Source organism: Macaca nemestrina, chromosome 9 (assembly GCF_043159975.1).
Source record: "Macaca nemestrina isolate mMacNem1 chromosome 9, mMacNem.hap1, whole genome shotgun sequence".
Taxonomy (NCBI): Eukaryota; Metazoa; Chordata; class Mammalia; order Primates; family Cercopithecidae; genus Macaca; species Macaca nemestrina.
In genome coordinates, this window is record NC_092133.1 from 50,960,864 (window position 1) to 50,982,107 (window position 21,244).

General features: G+C 36.3%; 1 protein-coding gene across 6 annotated transcripts in view; it reads right to left on the reverse strand.

Moving 5' to 3' along the window:
• Positions 1-21,244, reverse strand: part of LOC105496640 (protocadherin related 15) — a 1,825,405-nt gene that overhangs the window by 1,094,115 nt on the left and 710,046 nt on the right. For 3 of the 6 annotated variants that reach the window (XM_024797557.2, XM_071069552.1, XM_071069554.1), the window contains 3 exons: positions 16,553-16,713; positions 16,142-16,178; positions 6,159-6,209 (listed from right to left, as the gene is read on the reverse strand). The gene's annotated coding sequence lies outside the window, so the exon portion shown is untranslated. The remainder of the gene's footprint in view (positions 1-6,158; positions 6,210-16,141; positions 16,179-16,552; positions 16,714-21,244) is intronic. The other 3 variants (XM_071069550.1, XM_071069551.1, XM_071069555.1) reach the window with 1 other exon arrangement.

Sequence of the window (21,244 nt, forward strand, 5' to 3'; positions counted from 1 at the left end):
GGGTGCCAGACCATCATGTCTATTCTATTCAGATCATTAGACAGTCTGGAAAAGATCGGGATATCTGTAGAGGAAATGCTGAGAGAAAAAAGTAGGCAAATTCTATCTTCTAACATACATTATCTTAATATGTGAGTCAGTAGCCTTGTTAGCGAGGTCACTGTATTGGGAGAGAATTTTCTGACCTTCACACCTACTTTAGTGCAAAAGCAACATAGGATTCATATCTAGCAATCTCTCCTGAGATTATTACAGTTTCTATGTCTGATCAATAGCAAGAGGACGGTGAATAAAGGTGTGGCCTCTTCTAGCCTACAACATTTGCGAGAAGAAAACTTAGATGGAAGAGTGATATATTCAGAGAGAGGTGTTTTGGTATATAAGATAGGTAAATGCCAAGGGCAGAGTATGGTCTCTTGCCTTCACATGCCTTTGAGAATTCAGAAAGCCTCATCAAAGTAAACTTGGTAGTTTATTATTGTCAAAAAGAGGGGCACTCTGAATTCTAGCTTTTTTAGCGGTCATAAGTTCTTACGTGTTATACACATCATCTTAGCAGATAATTTAGCTAATAAGTGGACCAAAACAGGTATCTGTAGCAGGGAAAGGTGGTTTTGAAGAAGGTTGTAGAATGTGCCTCATTTATTTATTTATTTATTTTTTTTTACAGCCATCAGGATTCAAAATCAGACTTCATCACGGTGGAAAGTGCTGGTCACTACTGTGCCCTAATCAAGGTCACAAATCATGTAGAGACTCCGACTTCAGATGTAAAGGTCTGAGGGAAAAAAGAATGTCATATCAAATAATAAAGGAGGCAAAGGGCATAGTTCTTAACTTGACACATTTGTATTCATATGGTCATGAGGACTTTCTGAGTTATACAATACCTGACACTTCTTGTTCCTCACCCCACATACACACACCCCCAGACACGACTTTAGTGAGAGAATTTGGAGGAAGCATTGGCAACACCAAAAGACTGAGCATTTTTTATTCAGAAGAGTCCAAATAATGCACAGGTAAACTACTTACATAATTGGATGTATTTATTTCTCCTCCCTAGCTAACAAGAATAGGGAGGCTTGTGTTGTAGGCTCAATTAGTTACAGTTTAAGTAAAATAAATTTTACTTTCTCACTAGATCGAATATTTAATTTTGTCAATAAATTTGTGTGATCTAACTATAAGAATAATGTGAAGTCATTTCCTTGAAAACAAGGAAAAATATTTTAAAATTAAAACTTATTGAAAAAAGCAGTGAATAACAGATAAAAGAAGAAACACAGTATCTAGTAAATTAAAAATGCAAAAAACATTCTCAGAAATCAAAAGAAAAGAGTAACCAATAATTAAACAAAAAACATTGAGATGCATGGAGGGTTAATCTGGAACATTCTCTCACCGAATTAGAGAAATTAATGAAAAAAGAATTATTGTAAACCAATAATTAAACAAACAACATTTAGATGCATGGGGAGGATTGATCTAGAATATTCCATCACTAAATTAGAGAAATTAATGGAAAAAAAGTGATTGAGAATGAAAACAATAACAACTTTTCTTTTTTTTTTTTTTTGAGATGGGAGTTTCACTCTTGTCGCCCAACCTGGAGTGCAGTGGCGCTATCTTGGCTCATTGCAGTCTCTGCCTCCCGGGTTCAAGCAATTCTCTTGACTCAGCCTTCCATGCAGCTGAGTTTACATGCACCTGCCACCACGCCTATTTTTAAAAAATATTTTCCCTCAATTTAAAGGAAATCACATTTTAAAAATTTCATTTCCAGGCCAACTTAATGAGAAATGTAACATAACACATCTCCTCTTGGACTTTTCAAATGTTCATGACAAGGAAATACAAAAGATTGAGAGGGAAAATCACCCAAAGATACTGGAATTAGATTGATAAACTGTCTATATTATTAGACACTGGGGTATATTAGACGGCCCTCAGCTTGAAAAGTTTCAGCTTAAAATTTTTATTCCAACAAATATGTTACACATGTTCATAGTAAATAGGAATTTTGAAATATGCAAAATAGGAAATTAAAAAAATTCTAAAAAATACACTGAAAACCAAAAATGGTAATACTAAGATTTAAAAAATTATATAAAATATGTTCTATAATGCACTGAAAATGAGAAATTTAACTGTAAATGTTTGTGTGATTACCATTAATTGAATATACTATTTATTAAGCATATGCTAAGTGCCATTTAGATAAATATTTTAATTAAAATAATATATTTAATCTGTAAATTATTTGCATGAGGTAAGGCCTCACCCCAACTGTTATCTCTGTATTCTCACTGATGATTTAAAAATGCTAATAAAGTAACTTGTCCTTGAGCAGAATAACTTACTTGGTTAGTGTGTATGTGTTTCGGGTGTGGGGGTGCATTTCCATGAAAAAGCATATAAATATTGTTAAAAAATTAAAACAATAAAATTTTAATCCCAGATTAAATTAAATTAACAAATATTGGAAACGAATTGGGTATGTAAACATTCTCTATTCCTCACTTTACAAAATAGAGAGTAATAATTTCCTAGATTACATAAAATATAATAATTCATACTTATGACAGATGAAACTGTTGTAGAATTTCTGAATTACGTATACAACAGCTCTAAGCAAGTGATGAAATTAAAGCTTGTTCTTCACAGGTTCTTAGAATGTGACTATAGGGAGAAGAAAATCAGTTATTAAGTTCTAGATGAGTTTCGTTGTGATTGTAGCCTTGCTTGTCTAATCATCTGATCACTGGAAAAGCAGCATTTATACAGTCTGTAATCTCTTTGCTTGCTGTTTATAATAAGACACTTATTATAATACATTATCAATTAATTTCTTGATAACTTTTGCTAAGCAGGTACATATGACATGATCATTTTAGTTATTTGAATTCAGAAATGTTTTTGTTTTTTGTCTATTGTCCCATAGAAACATAGTCCATCTCACCAGAAACTTGTCATCTAGCTGGAGAGACAACACTAACACAATGTATTGTCAATGGACAGGCTATATAATGTGTAGGGAAGAATTTAACAGTCAGGCTTGAAGAAAACCTTAAGTGATAGCACAGGTAGAAAGGCATACAGAAATTATTTTATGAACCACCTAAGCCAAAACAAAAGTAATGTGGGCCAGCCAGATTTAGAAGTAGAGGATACAGCACAGGAAAGAAGAGATACAAAATTAAGAGGTTACTCAGATTGACCTGAAAGTTGAACTCCAAATTTTAAACATTTTATTGTTCAAATATCAATTATTTGATTATCTATACCTGTAACAAGCACAATGTTGAAAGTGATTTTTATTTCTGGGTTAAAAATTCAGTTATTCCTTTGGCCAACTAGAAAGACACCAAATTCATAAAGAAATAAAAACGGTATGTGAATGAAGGAAGGCTGCTTATTATAGAGCATTACAAAAATAGGAGAGAGAGAATTAGCCAAAGCAAGCAAATTCTGCTTGCTTAATGTCCTCTGGGCCTGTATGTAAGAAGTAGTGAATGTTAAATATTCTAAAATACTCTGGAAGCCTGCCTTACCAGCACTGATTAAAAGAACTGAATACCAAATGTAACCAACAGATTTCCTTTTCATTTATCTGCTACTGAGAATACTAAGTATTTTCTTATCTCCGTCACTCTTAGAAGTTATTTTGCAATGTGCCCGTCTCTACATATTCATCACTCTGACAGCAGAATCAAGAATAAAAATTCAGATAAGAAAGCATGATGTGCATTCTTTTATCTTTTAAATATGGACATACTTAAAAATAGATATTTGAAGACAGCTTCTTAGAATGAACAATAAAAATAACTACAGTGTATCCTCATTTTACCCTGATAAGAGTGGAACAATGGCACATACGAATCATTTGGATTGTGGCTATTCATAATTCCTCTTCTCCTAAAAGTCAATCGTGAAGGGCCCATCTATAAGAAATCTTAGATGTACTGCCTCAGAGATTATACTTCTACAGATTATTCATAGCATACTACCACTCAGGCAGTAGGAAGAATGATCTAAGCACTCAGGTTGAAGACTTTGGAAATCATAGCAATCCTTGAGCTGAATGTCTGGTTGAGGCTTCATTGTACTATACTCAGACAAATACCTCAAAGACAAGAGATAAGTTTAATATTTGAAAAATTATTTCACCACTACTGTATTTTTACACCTTCTGTTCTCTGAATAACAGCTTAGAGAAGAGGATTTTGCCCCCTTTGCACTGTTGTCTCATTTGTCAGAGGCCAGTAAGATTCTTTTAGTAATTTAACTATATGATGCCAACTAATAATACTCCCAAAAGAGGCAAGAAATTTCCTCTGCAAAACATTATTTTGTTTAATTTGGGATGTTTTTATTGCAATTTGTCTTTCTCTTTTGGTTAATAATTATTTTGGGAACCAAAGAAACAATAGTTCTTATTATTTTGAGGTATATGTCACTAAAAAGAACAAGCTGAATCAGTCAAGGTTTTTTTTAGCCACACACATTAATCTACTTCTCTTTTAAAATTTGATTATTGGTGATAATATAATTGAAAAATAGCTAAGGGTATCTAAGGGTAGATATATATATTTTGAGATGGAGTCTCACTCTGTTGCCCAAGCTAGAGTGCAGTGTCACGATCTCGGCTCACAACAACTTTCGCCTCCTGGATTCAAGCGATTCTCCTGCCTCATCCTCCGGAGTTGCCAGGACTAGAGGCGTGTGTCACCACAGCCAGCTAAGTTTTGTATTTTTAGTAGAGATAAGTGTTCACTATGCTGGGCAGGCTGGTCTCGAACCTCTGACCTTGTGATCCACCCGCTTTTGCCTCCCAATGTGCTGGGATTGCAGGCGTTAGCCACCACGCCCAGGGGTATTTTTAAAGAAACAAAGTAGGTAAACATAAATGCAAATCAGTTATTTTTTATTTAACTTTCACTTTTATTTTACTATATTCAATTAGAAACATGCATTGAAAGTATATTCATAAAGCATTCACATCTAATTTTGCCTCCTTCAAAAACTAGAGGAGAAACAGCTGAGACATACGAGTTTGAAAAGATTCCAAATTCTTCTACCCAGCTGTTGACTTTTCTGAAAGTTCTGGTGAGAATATAAGAATGAAAACATGACTGAAATAATGAACTACAATGCTTCTTTCTTGATTTATTCCCTAGATTAAGGAGCAGCTGAATTTCCCAGCCAAAAAAAGAAAAATAGCTTAGTTCCATGAACTGGATTTTTACTTGTCATATGAATGCCAATTCATGTCAATAAGATGTTTTTAAAAAAATGTTTCTTCTCCTTAAGTTTTCCTAAAAGCCAGGGCCTTGAAGATTGGCATTTACTTTTCAGATTTTAATATTTCTGCACTTTCTTCCTTCCTTTTAGCAAGCACTCAGGCAGATAAACATTGGTTACATGAGTCTCTTCAAAGAGAAAAGAGCCACAAATAAGTGATCTGGCATATCCAAATGCTTTTGTTGTTAAATGCAATATTTTCCCCTTACAATATACAAAGTAAACAAACAACAACAACAAAAAACGGGGTTTCTAATATTAAAATCTCAGGTAATAACTTAATTCAATTTAATATTAGGTGCTTTTATATGACTCCAAAAAGCAATTACATATTGAGAATAAAGAGCCATACACATATATTTTAAAAAGAACTCTTTCAGTGTCTTACTATAACCCAATTCAGATATTAGATTTTATGTTTTTCCAAATATTGATTGCTTCATACTTTCCCACGATCTTGCTCCTGTGGCTGCTGGATTTGGACAAATGTTTCTACATGAGTTACATTCTGTATATCAATTGCTGCATGACAGTTGCTACATAATATGTTGCCAAGAAAGTCTTTGTTGGAAGGCAAATAAATTAAGCAAAACCAACATTGTTATTCTGCTTCAAACAATTGATCCTGTACTTGAATAAACCAGCAAATAGTGGACATCTCTATACAAGTGGGTTTTCAATAAAAGGAAAGAACAATCACAAAGTAACTGGAACATAAAAAATGATAGTTATAACTTGAATTCAAAAACCAACAATCTACTTATGATTCTCTTTTGAGATACAGTTCTTAGTTTGTAAACTGTTGATATGAAATTTTAAACACATACTTGAATATTAAATAAAACATATCATACCTTATTTGCAGGTCTTTGGAATGGTATTTCAAAACATGACAATGCAAATTCCTGTAAATAAAAAGAACTTATTCAGTCAAAGACATTTTCTAATTTGAATTGAAACAGCAATTATGTAGTTATTTAAAAGAAAACTATTTGTTAACTACTAAATATTTCTTTGTGACTTCTGGTGTTTATATATTTTATAGCTTGTTTTATATGTTCTTACAGCCAGAAACAAATGTTATATATGTGTGTACCATTAGAAATGTGTTAATTCTACTTAAATTTTGTATTCACAAAATGTTTTATCTTTAAGTGCTTTTAGATTCAGATATTAGATCATTTTGGAAACCAGTTCTTCAAACTTCACAAGCAGTATGGAAATAATGCATAAGGCATATTGTGTTTAGATTTGATATACTAGTTATTTTACCTAAAACTAAGCAATAAATATAGCTGAATATATTTGATGATTATACCTGGGTAATAAAATAGCTTATGAAAAAATTCTTCTTTCTGTATAATATAGTTTGGATATTCCCTCTAAATCTCATGTTGAGATGTAATCTCCAGTGTTAGAGGTGGGACCTGATGGGAAGTATTTGAGTCATGAGGGCAGATCCCGCATGGCTTGGTGCTGGTGAGAATGAGTTCTCACAATGTCTGGTTGTTTGAAAGTGTGTGACACCACTCACTCCCACTCTTTATTGCTCCCATTTTTGCCATGTGAGATGCCTGCTCCTTCTTCACCTTCTACCCTGATTGGAAGCTTCCTGAGGCCTTCCCAGAAGCAGAAGCTGGCACAATGCTTCCTGTATAGACTGCAGAACCATGAGCCAATTAAACCATCTTTTCTTACAAAGTAGCCAGTCTCAGGTATTTCTTTATAGCAATTCAAGAACAACCTAACACATTTTACATATATTTAATATGCTCATTTATTTAAAAATGGAAGGATGATATATTTCACATTGTAATATTTTGAAGAATATCAAAATAAAGTTTTGATAAAATAATACAATAATAAATTAGGGTTATTTTCATATCTTGAAAAAACTATAATTTATTTTGTTGGCTTTGAGAGAAGATATCTAAGTTAATACTTAAGAGAAGATAATTAAGGAGTATTCCAGGATGATAATCATACTATGTTTTATTTATATTTCCCAGATTTTTCAGCAACTCTCACTTCTCTCAATAAATAAGGTAAAGATATAATTCATTGTATCATTTTTCTAGCCAATAAATACCTAGTTAAGTACTTATTGGAATACTGAATTTTCTATCCAATAAATATCTAGTTCAGTATTGTCCTAAGCAGTATTTATTTACTGCCTAGAACAAGGCAGACCCCTATGAAAGCACTTTCCTTTTTAAAATGTAGTCCCAAGGAAAACAGTACAAGAAATATTTTGAATCCTGAATATATAGATAACACATAGCATGAAAAATTGTAGTTCTAACCATAGTTTCAGAATAACATGTCCATTTAAAAAATACAAAACTGGTAAATTAAAAGAGTAGATGTATATTTTTTAATTCTACGTGTTTTACTATAAAAGCGAAATCATATATGGTACAATAAGAGACAAAGGTACAAAATCATAGAAGAGGAAGGAAACTTGGAAAACATGAAGATTGAACTCTACATTTTTCTGCAAGACAGAGTCTTGCATAAGGTCATGCAGCACATTCATAACAAGATTGGAATTAGAAGCTCTCATAAAAGTAACGATTGCCATTTAAAAAAATTATTATTACACCAAAAGAAATTCAGCTGTATGAAGTTCCTGTAAATAATTCACTTGCTGGATTTAGAGTATTTATTTGTGAAAATTAGATGAATATAAAGTGGATCTAAGTTATATCCTAATACATTAAGATGATGCAAATAACTGATGCTGAAATAGTTTATCCTTAAGGTATTTTTTAATTTGTTATTTTTTATCTTAATATTTCAAATATTATTATTTATCACAAGGATATGAAAGTAAATATCTACTTAAATGGTGCTATCTTTCTTTTTCAGCTGTTTCTAAGTGTGAGAAAATAAATTTATAAAGTTTATAAACTATCACAGCAATGGTTTTATTTTTACTTCATGATAGAGATTAAAGGTGATTTCTTTCTTTCTCTCTCCTTCTTTCTCTCTTTCTCTCTTTCTTTCTTCCCTTCTCCCTTTTCCCTTTTTCCTTTTTCCTTTTTCCTTTCCTTTCCCTTTTTTTCTAGACAGAGTCTCACTCTGTGGCCCAGGCTCAAGTGCAGTGGCACAATCTCGGCTCACTGTAACCTCCGCCTCCCGGGTTCAAGCAATTCTCCTGCCTCAGCCTCCCAAGTAGCTGGGACTACAGGTGCCTGCCACTACGCCCGGCTAATATTTTGTATTTTAAGTAGAGAAGGGGTTTCACTGTATTAGCTATGGTGGTCTCAATCTTCTGACCTTGTGATCTGCCCACCTCGGCCTCCCAAAGTGCTGGGGTTATAAGCATGAGCCACCGCGCCCGGCCAAAGGTGTTCTATTTATATTTGTATTACTCTTACAACTTTCTAACAAAGGAATGACATATTTTTCAAATATGTATTTCAGTAGAAAATAGATAATTTTTAGAGTTGCTTAAAATTTGCTGTGCATTCCCATAATAAAATGATTAAAAACAAAAGACATTTAATCAAAGTCTCCCTAAAATGTTTCTCAATTGCAACAATTAGTATTCTTTATCTGCCTATGCAATTAATTGTAAGAAAAAAATTAAAACATATACACCCACAAAATATTTACTGTGTTGTTGTCACTAATTGTTTAAATTTTTTACTTACTATTTAAGGCATGTTCAAACTTATTGATCACTATATACCAGGTGTACCTGGCATCTTTCTAGGCACCTGGAATATACCAGTGAACACATTTTTAAAAGTTTTTTACTTTGGACTTACTTGGCAGCAATACCCAGGAAATAAACAATGTGCAACACAAATAAAACAAGTAACTTATATACAATATTAGAACGTGACAATTTTAAGGGGAAAAAATGTGACTGTAAAAAAGAAGGTTGTGAGTAGGGTGGCTGAAACTTATAATATTTAATAAATAGGGCAGATTGAAAGAGATTTGAGCAAAGTCTTAAATAATCCTTATTGATTTTATCTAAAGTTTAGGATAAGTTTACCAGTATTAGTTAAGGTGGTAACTAAATAAGTGATAAAAATTAAACTTGTTTGCATTTCAAAAGGAATACATTAATTTCACTCCATTACTTTTACAAATAAAAATTGCATTCTTTTTTTTTTTTTTTTTTTTTTTTGAGACGGAGTCTCGCTCTGTCGCCCAGGCTGGAGTGCTGTGGCCAGATCTCAGCTCACTGCAAGCTCCGCCTCCCGGGTTTACGCCATTCTCCTGCCTCAGCCTCCCGAGTAGCTGGGACTACAGGCGCCTGCCACTTCGCCCGGCTAGTTTTTTGTATTTTTTAGTAGAGACGGGGTTTCACCGTGTTAGCCAGGATGGTATCGATCTCCTGACCTCGTGATCCGCCCGTCTCGGCCTCCCAAAGTGCTGGGATTACAGGCTTGAGCCACCGCGCCCGGCCCTAAAAATTGCATTCTACAGATTTCTTCAGGAATGCCTTTGACATTAAAAAGCATTGCTATGATTTGGTTTTTTAACACAAACATCACCAAGATATATTCCAATTTGCTTAAACAAAAAGTGTACATATGACAATGGATAAACGGCAACAATACATTGTTCTAGATATGAATTTCACTACTCAATAGGAGCATAGCGTGGAAATTAACCTTCAGTGACCCAGTTTATATCTCAGTCTCAATGTAGTAAAGTTGTCATGAAATATTTTAGTTTCAGAATAAGCAAGCCAAGCTACCAAAACTCTCTGCCCTTTATCTTGTAATTAGAGTATTATGATAGTATTGGTCACCAGGTGATGTTCAGATTGCTTTAGGAATTAATTATTAAAAGATGCAGCACTAGATTTTCACATTTAGGATATCATTTGTGCTCTAGACCTTGTGATAACAATAACCAAGTGAATATTAAAATAGAACAAAGCAGCCAGGTGTGGTGGCTCGTGCCTGTAATCCCAGCATTTTGGAAGGCCGAGGCAGGTGGATCGCTTGAGCTCAGAAGTTAAAGACCTGCCTGGGCAACACAGTGAGACCACCTATCTCTACAAAAAATTAGCCTGATGTGGTGGCGTCTGTCTGCCAGCTACTCAGGAGCCTGAGGTGGAAGGATCGCTTGAGCCTGGGAAGTGGAAGTTGCAGTGAGCTGAATGACAGAGTGAGACACTATCTCAAAAACAAATAAATGAATAAAATAAAATAGGACAAAGCTAGAGCATTAAGGTTACGGTTTTCTGGAATTGCTTAACTGGTAATATTTTATTGCAGAACTTCATCAACCAGTGTCAAGTCTCTATGAAATATATGTAATATTGCTTTTGAATGTAGATTTTGATGTTTATAAGACACAGAGAATTTTATCATCTGGTGGCAATATACATGCTAATAATGTGATGTATTCATGAATTTGCCTTATATTTTAGCAATTGACATACACACATATATTTATTTCATGACCACATTATTTTAGAGATTTACTCCTGCCTTGAATAAATGTCATTTTTTTTTTTTCTAACATGTAGTCAATGTAATTTATCTGGCACCTACATAGACAGTCTTACGTAGTTCTTATATGACTCATATTATAATCCATTACTTCTATAGAGAAACTTAACTGAAAATGACTTGATAATGCTTGTGAATATATAGTTAAGATCCATATTGCCTCTTCTAATAAATCAATTTGAGCAAATAAAAATGAAATATTTGTAGTCATTTATTTCAAAAGTTCTAGGAATAAATCATATAAAAATATTTGGAAGATAACCTAATTAATATGAAATGGATTAATTTTTTATCATCAGAAAATCTTAATTTTATAACTGTGCATCTGAAGATCTTCTATATAAATATTTATTAAGAAAATTTACCAAGTATTCATATTAATAAATTCTAGTTCAAATGATTTTTTTTTTTGCAATATTACAGGACCCATTCTTCCAAAAGCTCATGAAATCACAGCTTCAAATTCACCTGCATTTTAATGTAACTGAAACAAGCAAACAAACAAATGACTGTCTCATTTATATTCAAAGAATGAATTTTATTTTATATCTTGATATTGAGTTGTTGGACTTAATAAGTTCTATACCTACTTTCATATATTATCATGTCAGGTAAAAACAAATGTGGATGCACATGTCATTATCCTATTTGAAAGAGCTGATACACCATTGATATTTTTTGGCCTTCTGTCCACACCCAAATCTCATGATGAATCATAATCCTCAATGTTGGGGAAGGAACCTGGTGGGAGATGATTGGATTATGGGGTCAGATTTCTCCCTTCTTATTCTCATGATTGATAATATTTTTTCAGGAGATCTGGTTGTTGGAAAGTGTGTAGCACTTCCCCCTTTGATCCCTCTCTCTCCTGTAACCATGTTAAGAGATGCTTTCTTCCCCTTGCCCTTCTGCCATGACTGTAAGTTTCCTGAGGCTTTCTCAGCCATGCTTTCTGTACAGCCTGTGGAACTGTGAGTCAATTAAACCTCTTCTCTTTATAAATTGCCTGGTCTCTGGTAGTTCTTTATAGCAGTGTGCAAATGGGCGAATATAACAACAAACCAGGAGATATGTCATTTCCGGGCGAAGTATCAGTGCCCTTACCGAGGATGTGTATGCTCCCCTCCCCCAAATGGCTGTAATCTGCTCTAGATAAATAAATTCATGGAATGTCTGTGCCTTGGCTACATTTTCTCATTAGCTATTTATTTCAATCATCTGAGAGGGAGGGAAAGAGCATGGACTTCAAAGGCAGCCATAGATACGCAGTTTTGTGCTGCAATTTAGCAGTCACTGTACTTGGGCAACCTGTAATCCCCTCGAGTTACAGGTTCTTCTTTCCCAATTAGGGGGATTATCATCACTATGTATGTGATATAGAACCTAGCCTCTTTAACAAGTAATGGCTTTTATCCCTGATTTTTCAAATTGGACTTTGTTCTTTAGGTGGCCAAATATATATGATCATTTTCATTGCCCTTCCCTTACTCAAATGCCAAAAAGAATGACCTTCATAAAGATGACGGTTGGAGGTATGAATGAGGAAACAGACTAGGTACGAAAGAAAAGAAGGGATACCAAGCCAATACAATGAACACTACAGTGTTCATTTGGATGGGAAGTGGCTACATAACTAAACAATTGAATATATGGCTTTTTTGAAAATACAACTTCAAATTTTATTATATTCAATGTGTTTAAAATAGTCTTAGCAAAGCATTATTCATTACCTTTAAAGTAAGTTGAAGCTATTATTTTGATTCACAGGTTAAGAAAATATATCAAATTCATTCTGAAGACCATTCAGACTTCCAAAATATAATAGCTAAGAATATGATGATCACTTTGTTCCCTATTAGAATGTTCCCTATATAGGTCACATATAATATTGTAACTACAGAAAACAAAATGAAATCTGAAAAATAAAAATAGAAACAAGAAACTAAACCTATTTTGTGCCATCATTTTTTTTTTGAAAATGTATTTTATGAAGCATTAGGGAGCACTAAGTATAATTAAACTGCAATCCAGTATTAGAAACAATTTAATAATTGATTCACAAATAAAAGTTATTGTAGGTATGAGCATGAAATTTCCTGACACCTGATTTAATGCATTGTGCTAATTTTCTAAAACGACTCAGAGGAACCAAGTCATTTTTCCACAAACACACTATTCTGTACGTCTTCATTTTATAGCAGTGTTTCAACAGTTATTTAAATGGTAGAGTTCATTTGTCAAGGGAATATGAAGAGCACAGTTCCCTCCCACAACAATAAAACTACATGCTGCCAAGCCAAGATTTGTAATTGGTAATGCTGAACCATTTATCCTCAGTGCACTCTAGACAATGACACATTATTACTATTACGGCACAAATAACTGCCTTTTCGAAGCAAATGTTTTCACTGGCTTTAGTTCCTATGTTGTCCTATTCCTTTTAACTTGATACTTATGCCCTCAGTTTTATTTTACGTATGTCAATGAAACAATATCATGCTCTGAAATTAAACAAAGATAAAAGGAAAACTAAAAATCATTGGTTGTTTTTTGGTTTCCCCTCTCTCTTCTTTTTAACTTCACCTTTGTAAAATCACTATATATTGTGCTGTGGAAGTATAATTAATGTCATTTTCTTTTTATTATTATATTATTATTATTTTATTTTATTTTATTTTATTTTTTTGAGACCGAGTCTCGCTCAGTCGCCCAGGCCGGAGTGCGGTGGCGCAATCTAGGCTCATTGCAAGCTCCGCCTCCCGGGTTCACGCCATTCTCCCGCCTCAGCCTCCCTAGTAGCTGGGACTACAGGCGCCCGCCACCTCGCTCGGCTAATTTTTTGTATTTTTTTAATAGAGACGGGGTTTCGCCATGTTAGCCAGGATGGTCTCGATCTCCTGACCTTGTGATCCGCCCGCCTCAGCCTCCCAAAGTGCTGAGATTACAGGCGTGAGCCACCATGCCCGGCCTATTATATTTTAACTTTACATCTTAAGCCTAAATTTTAGCCTATTTATGCAAGGTTGTACATTAAACAATACCTCCAATAGATTTTCATACTCCATCTAACTATACAAAGAGAGGAGACTACCTAATTACAATTTATGTACTTGATTGTGGTAGCTTATATGCCTATCCTAAATATTTTCCCTCCTAGGTCAACCTGGTTTGGGTTCAATTATATGATGATTAAAAAAAGTCTCAGGTTGAAACAAAATCTACATAATAAGATGACAAAATACTTTCATAACTATTTCAGTTATAGCTTCCACTAAGTTGCATTTACAATTATATATTTACATAACAGCATAATGGATAGAAATGTAAAGAGAGAGAGCCTTTGTCTTTCTGTGGCATCAGAGGGAACCATGACATTTAGGTGCCTTAAGGAGAGACTAGAAATAAACTACCAATCAGGCAAATGAACAAACAAAAACAGAATTTTTTTTTTCCTAGCTGCCCCACACTTTATCACATCACTTCAGTATGCTGCACTTCCTTAACTCTAATCAATTTCCATGTGGTATTTGAGGTATCACAGCTCACTCTCAGGAGGGCAAGAAGTAAAGTGTGGAGAAAAGGCGAGAAGTTGGGTATAAAGAAAAAAAGGACAAAGATAAAATACAAGAGAAATAAAAATTATATTTTAAAATTAGCTTTTGTTCCTTGAGCATCTGCTATGTATCAGGCATTTTCTATTACCTATTTTGGCTCTGGCCACACAACTACACTATGAAGCAGAAATGACTATTATACCTCTTTCAAACTCATATAAGAAAACCAGTGTTCAGAGAAGTTGCCTGAGGCCCTACACCTAATAAATAAATGACAGAGCAAGGATTTGGCCTCAAAGCCCAGATTCTTTCCTCAGTTGCACAGTGCCACATTATAAAGATGTTGATACACTGAAATAGAAGGATAATATCGAAAGTGTTTCTTTGTCTTTTCTCTCCAACAGGGATTAAAAATAATAATTATGTCAGAACTTGGACACAGGCTTTAATCCTTTAAATTCATTTAATCATTATTTTATCATCATAAGCACATACAAGCAACATTATGTTTATTTCACTGAAATGTACAAAATCCTGGCATAGCCAATGAATTTACTTGATGAATGATGAGATAGATTCAGCTAATGGAGTTTCCAAGCATGCCGTCAAAGAAATAGAATCATGCATTTATGAATTTTTCCACATTTTTCTTCATTTCTAATGCAACAAGTTAATTATTTGATCTCTTTATCACTTTCAAAGCGTTGTAATAGTTCAGATGATGTGAGATTATTTGCAAACAAGATAAGAAATGCCAGCTCCTAGGACAGTTACAGGAAGCCTGAGAAGGCAAGGCTTTTGAAGGAAACTAGGTCGTGAAAGATAATATTGCTATAATCCTTAGAAAGCTGGAAAGAGGTGTATTTTCCAATGTTAATATGAGAATCAACAGTTCCCTATGGACAGGAACAGGGGTGGAGATGTCTGAGTCATGAAGAACTCTTCTGTCAAAACAGAACTCTTGCATGCGTGTCATGAATACAAAAATTTCTCCCTCTTAACATTTCCTTTTCAATATGATAAGCCACTTTTAATGCAGCAGATTAACCGATTTACTTTCTAAATATGCTCAGATTTAGTTTCTAAATATACTCAGATTAAGCTAAATTGGTTAATCTCATTTGGCCTCACATCTGGTAACAATGCACAATTCAAAGGTTTACAGAGAGGGAACTCTGTAGTAAAGACAAAGGAGGAAAAGGCAAAAGCTTTCTCTCACCCTAAGGTCAGAGTGAGCTTCCTTCAAGCATTAAACTGCCAAAGAACTGCATCTGATATTCCCTAAGCAATAAGGGAGAGAAATCAAAAGGGGCTGGTTCAGAAATTTCCCAGGTAGAAAAGAATCCAACATCCAATTTGTAAATTAATACTTCCAGAATATTATCCACATCATTGAAAGTCTGCACAAGAATCATCATCAGTGGAGGACCCAGATGACTATTCCCTCTGAATATTCTGTTTCAAATAAAATTGTCTTTAAAATACAACTCAGAAATCTATTAGCTTTTTTAAAAATTTTCTTTCTACTTTAATTTAAATTGCAACAATTTAAATAAATTTTCAATCCAGGTCTGTCAGTAATTTTACCAAACTCACATTAAAATAAAACATAAATTCCAAAATAATTGCATGCATTTGTACATATAATTTGATGATTTTAAATTTCATTTTGTTTTCTCTATGTTTAGTTTCATAATTTAGACTCCAGGATTTACGTGAGGATTGTGTGAAATAATGTAGGTAGAGCAATTAGCTCAATTAGCTCAGTGCTAGGCTCTTAACTAATTTTCAGGGGTAATATACCTCCAACATCTCCGTGTCAGTTTGTTTGAGAAATAACCTGGAGGAGAGAGAGTGCAAAACATTTTACAAATTCAAAAGGTAAAGGATGTTCATTTATAAAGGTACATCCTAGTATATAATGTGAGACAGCAAGTACGTAAGAATCCATGACTGTTTGTTGAATATTATGTTATCAGATATGCTAAGAAATGTTTAAAATCCCACCATCAGTCCCTCCCTAGGAATTTCTGTTTTCTCATAAGATTATTAGGTCTTAACATGCAGGCCTCATGTTAACATGCAGGCATCATGTTAACATGCAGAGATCATGTTACCCTAATAATTATTGTCTCCTCAGAACCTAGCACATTGTCTGGAAAACAGGAAGTATTCAGTAAAAGTGAGTTTAATTGCAATATATCGGTCACAAACCTAATGGATCCACATTCTCTGCTTTTTGTATGTGCACCATCACTCTACATTTTCTTTTCATGGCAGAAGTCACAGAGAAAGGGAAAGAGATGATTCCTTTCCATGAGTGTATGTTGGTAGGTCATTGATGACTCAGCTATAATCCAAATGTATATTTTTATCTGAGGAAAACAGGTAGTAATTACTAAACAAGAAAGCAAAATTAATGATACTAATAAACATATGACACACTAAATACATTCCAGGTATGCTTCTAACAGACTAACTGAAAAATACCTGATTTTCACTCAGTATAATTATGCATGTATTTCTTCTTTTTTATATTCTCCAAAATGTATTGAGAAGAAACTGAATCAGAAAACAACCCTTCCTCTGGATACACTATAAGTTCCCCCTCCAAGCACTACAGCATTTTTACCGTTGACAGTTACTGCTTCCACAATGCCGTGTCATGTGATGAAGACATCACATACTGAGCTTAGTATTTATCCAGTCTTTACCTGTGTTTTCACTGTATGCTCTCTTGGTCTCTGCCCTTTGATTCACACGAACCCTCATTATTGTTATGGTTGTTACTATTATTATTGTAAAGACTCCCTGGGAACACTCATTTCTATAAATACAGTGTTCTCCAAAAATATATGAAATTTATCCTCTTTGCTCCCCCAATTGTCCCTTCAATTAATTCATGTCTGTAAGCACAGTAATAAACCAATGAGGTTTATATGTGATATTGCAATATTATGATCTAGGGATAATCATTACTGCAACTCTTTTAAATTCCTAATAATATGATTGAAAATAATTTTAAGAAGTTTGTATAGATACATCATACCCCATGAAAGCTGAGCTTTCTCAATGAAAGACTTGACAACCCTAAGGTAGGTCTAAGAAGTCAAGAACCCTAGCCCCTCTTTCTGAAGAAGTATGCTGTTACATTGCTGGGATATTCAGACAGAATATTCTGCTGGGAGAAACCCAATCCAGAACTTTTCAGAAACACATAGGCTACAGAGACATTGCTACGGGATCTTCAGGGTGTCAGTTCACCAGCTGGAAACTTCTCTGGCCAGTGGTGCCGTTGCCTGAGTTTTGCTCTGGCCCACTGGGCTGGTGACAACTCAGCCTAGCAGGCTATGCTCAACTCCGCTACATGCTTGGATCTCATGCCTGCCAAAGGTGAGCTCGACCCAGAGTGGCAAGGGGTGTGTGAGTAGGCATGGAGTTCAGTCACTGTGCATAGCTGGGCACACTGACTACGGCATGGCAGGCAACTCCAGGCATTGGCACAGTTACCAGCTCCCTGAGAGACTGTGATTGGAAAAGGCGTACTATAACCGGCTTCTACAGGTGATACTGGGGTTCACAGCATGGTGCCAGAAACTTGGAGATACTAGGAACTGCAGAGCCCTAAATAGGCTGTCACAGCCCTGGCCTGGGGAGCTCATAGGTCTGGGACCCCACAAGTCCACTGCTCTTACCTCCTCTCTTCCCTACTTTTTGTCACCTGCAACATGGCAGGCAACAGGCATGTTTTGCCCATACCGTGTTACAGTTACAGCTCTTTGGGCCCTACCATTTGCCAGGTCCAGAGTTCTAGTCCTGCATCCAGGAAGAAAGAGCTATGCAGACAAGTGGAGCTTTATTGAGCAATAGTACAACCCAGAGGAGACCCGCAGTGAGCAACTCATTTCTGTAGCCAGGGTGTCCTGATGAGTGTTCAGCTCCCAGCAGAGAGGGTAGCTCCTGTCTGTTAGGCAGCTCATCCCAATGAACGCTCAGCCCTCAGCACAGAGGGTAGCTCCTCTCTGTTAAGCAGGTCATCCTGATGAATGCTCAGCCCTCAGTAGAGAGGGTAGCTCCTCATTGCAGCTGGTCATCCTGTCATCTCTTCAGCTCTCAGTAGAAAGGGTAACTCCTCTTTGCTAGGCAGGTCGTCCCAACAAGTGTCCAGCTTTCAGCAGAGAGGGTAGTTTCTCTCTACAGCTGATTGTCCCATCATCTCCTTGAGTCTGGCTGAGCCCAGGGCTTTTATGGACTTCCAAAAGGAGAAAGTGTGTGCTGATTGGTCTATTTGCTGCTATGGGTGGGTCCAGAAAAGGCACCACAAGTTCCCACTCCAGTCTTCGGGACACACAGCCCAGTCCCCAGGCTTCAGACCTTTCCTGGCTTGAAGGTAGGGCTTCACCGAGACCCCCACCTTCCTCTGAGGAGTCTGACAACCTCCTACCTCTGTTCGTGGCACCCAGGTTATTAATGCAAAGGCAGGACAGCAGGCCAGTGCAGAGGTGACCTCAGCCCCTGTCTCAGCCTCCCTCCCATGCTTGTTTTCACCCAAAATCTGGAGGAGGACAAGGCGGCACGGGGCTGGTGTATCAGCACTGCCTCAAGCATGTGCACCCCTGGACAGGTTGTGACAACACCTGGCACTGGCCTCATCTTTGCTCCCTGATTGGACCAGGCCCGACTGTGGGGAGAAGCCAGACAGTGTGAGCAGTCACTTCTGAGCCTGTGGTGACAGGGAGGCCTTCCTGGACCCTGAGCATGCAAAGATTCCCTGGTCCATAACTGCAGCTTGTGCAGCTGCAACTGGGTCTGGGAGGGTGGGTCTCCTGCCTGCTCCCAGCTCCCAGGGCACAGGGGTGTCTGGGTCACAGTAGCAGGTTGGGCAGCTGCAGTTGCTCCTGGGGAGCTATCACTGGCTCTGTGGAGTGCAGCACCACCTCAGACCTGCTCACTTGGGGGCCCTTCTCTGCTCCAGCCTCCACGCTGGAACAAACTGCTCTCCAATGATCATGTGACTCAGTCAGGCCCCTCTCGATGGCTCCCAGGGAGGTTGTCTCCAGGGGATTCTCAGGGGCAGGTTCTGGGGTCTGTCCTTCTCTTCTCCCCATTTTCCTGGTGGTGGCTTCAGCTGGGTGCTTTCAGGCTACCAAAACACAGTGGGGAGCAAGGTTGAGGCCATGGCAAAGGCCCCAGGCCTGGGAGCAGGTCCTGCCTGGCTCTGTGAGGGTAGGGGTGGCACAGTTAGCTGCTTCAGGGATGTAGGACACAGAGGTCCCATTACCACCACTGTTGCTCCCACAGTCGCTCCTGCTGCCACCACTGGCACCTCCCCACTGCAGCTGGCTGGATGGCAGCAGCTGCTCCAGATAACCTGCGGCTGACATCAATACCACCAATACCTTCTTCTGTCATCAAAGTACAATCTCCACTGCACCAAGTGGGGAGAAGTATATATTCCTGAGGAAAACACTCCATTCACTCTTCATTTACTCAAGTTCTGAAGGTAAAGATAAAATGGAATTACAATTATATGTTTTTCCTTATATTTGAGTGTCTGTTACCTGTTTAATGGACTGCTTTGTTTAAAAAGAGAGATATTTTCTTAGTTTCACCATAGAAAATAACAAATAACATTTTGATTAGAGTTAGATAGATGTCACCATTGGAAATCTAGTCCTAACCCTCAGGATTGAGAATGGTATATGATCCACTTCCTTTCTGTGCACAATGTATTAATCCCCATCAGATCACCTAACTACAATGAAAATTTGCCTGACTATCCCTTCATTTTACCAAAATTATTTTGATAATACCTACTCCAACATTTTCAACTGATTTTTATCCTTTGTATGCAGAATGGGGTATGCAAAACAATAGGTTTTGGTCAAAATTTTGTTCAGTGAATCAGTGAACTATTAACTATTTCTTGAATAAATAAACAAATAAACAAACAAGTAAAAAACCTGTATCAGCAGAGATAGGGTCCAATATTATATCTCAATAAAATGGGACTGCATCATGTGGTCAGGGTTCACCAGACTTCACAGTTCAGAGGCGATTAAGCTGGGACATTAGAAACCATAATTATTACAGGTGTAATAAGAAAAAAGGAAACACAAAGACATGTGGGAGATGAGATTAGTGCTCAGGTATCAGGGAAAGACAGGTTGACAAGAATGGAATGAAAATAGCTCCATAATCTGGAAAGGATGAAGTAAAATGTCCACCCTAGTACCTAATTTTTAAGACTTTGAGTTTCATTCTTAGTTTTTCTGGCAGCCATATTCTGAGGCCCATCATACAGGTCTTCAGGTGCAGTTTCGCTGGTTAAGCTCAGATTTCATAGAACGAGTTCATTTCCTACTGGGATTACTTTGCAGGGGAAGAGACATTTTTGACAAAGCTAAACCTCCATTAGCCTTGTATCAATTGGTGAAAATTTTTGTCATCATTTTATAAATCCTAAAATTATATTGACTTAAGGAAACTAATTGGTGGATGTAAATGAAAAGTTTAGACATGCCTGGATATACAGGTTCAAACAATGATAACAGGCATAAGCCAATAAACGGTTTTTAATAGTCTACATGCTATGGGTATAGAAAAGCATAATTCAAATACAATAAATGAACGATAAAAAGAGCACAGTACCTAGAGAAAAACACACTCAAATTTACTCTTTAACTTTTTGCCAAATGATTTCAGATTTTGTTCTGTTAGGCATTGATATGATTTGGCTTTGTGTCCCTACCCAAATCTCATCTCAAATTGTGATCACCAGGTGTCAAGGGAAGGACCAGGTGGGAACTGATTGGATCTTGGGGTCGGTTTTTTCCGTGCTGTTCTCCTGATAGTGAGAGAGCTCTTATGAGAGCTGGTTGGTTGATAAGTGTCTGACAGTTTCCC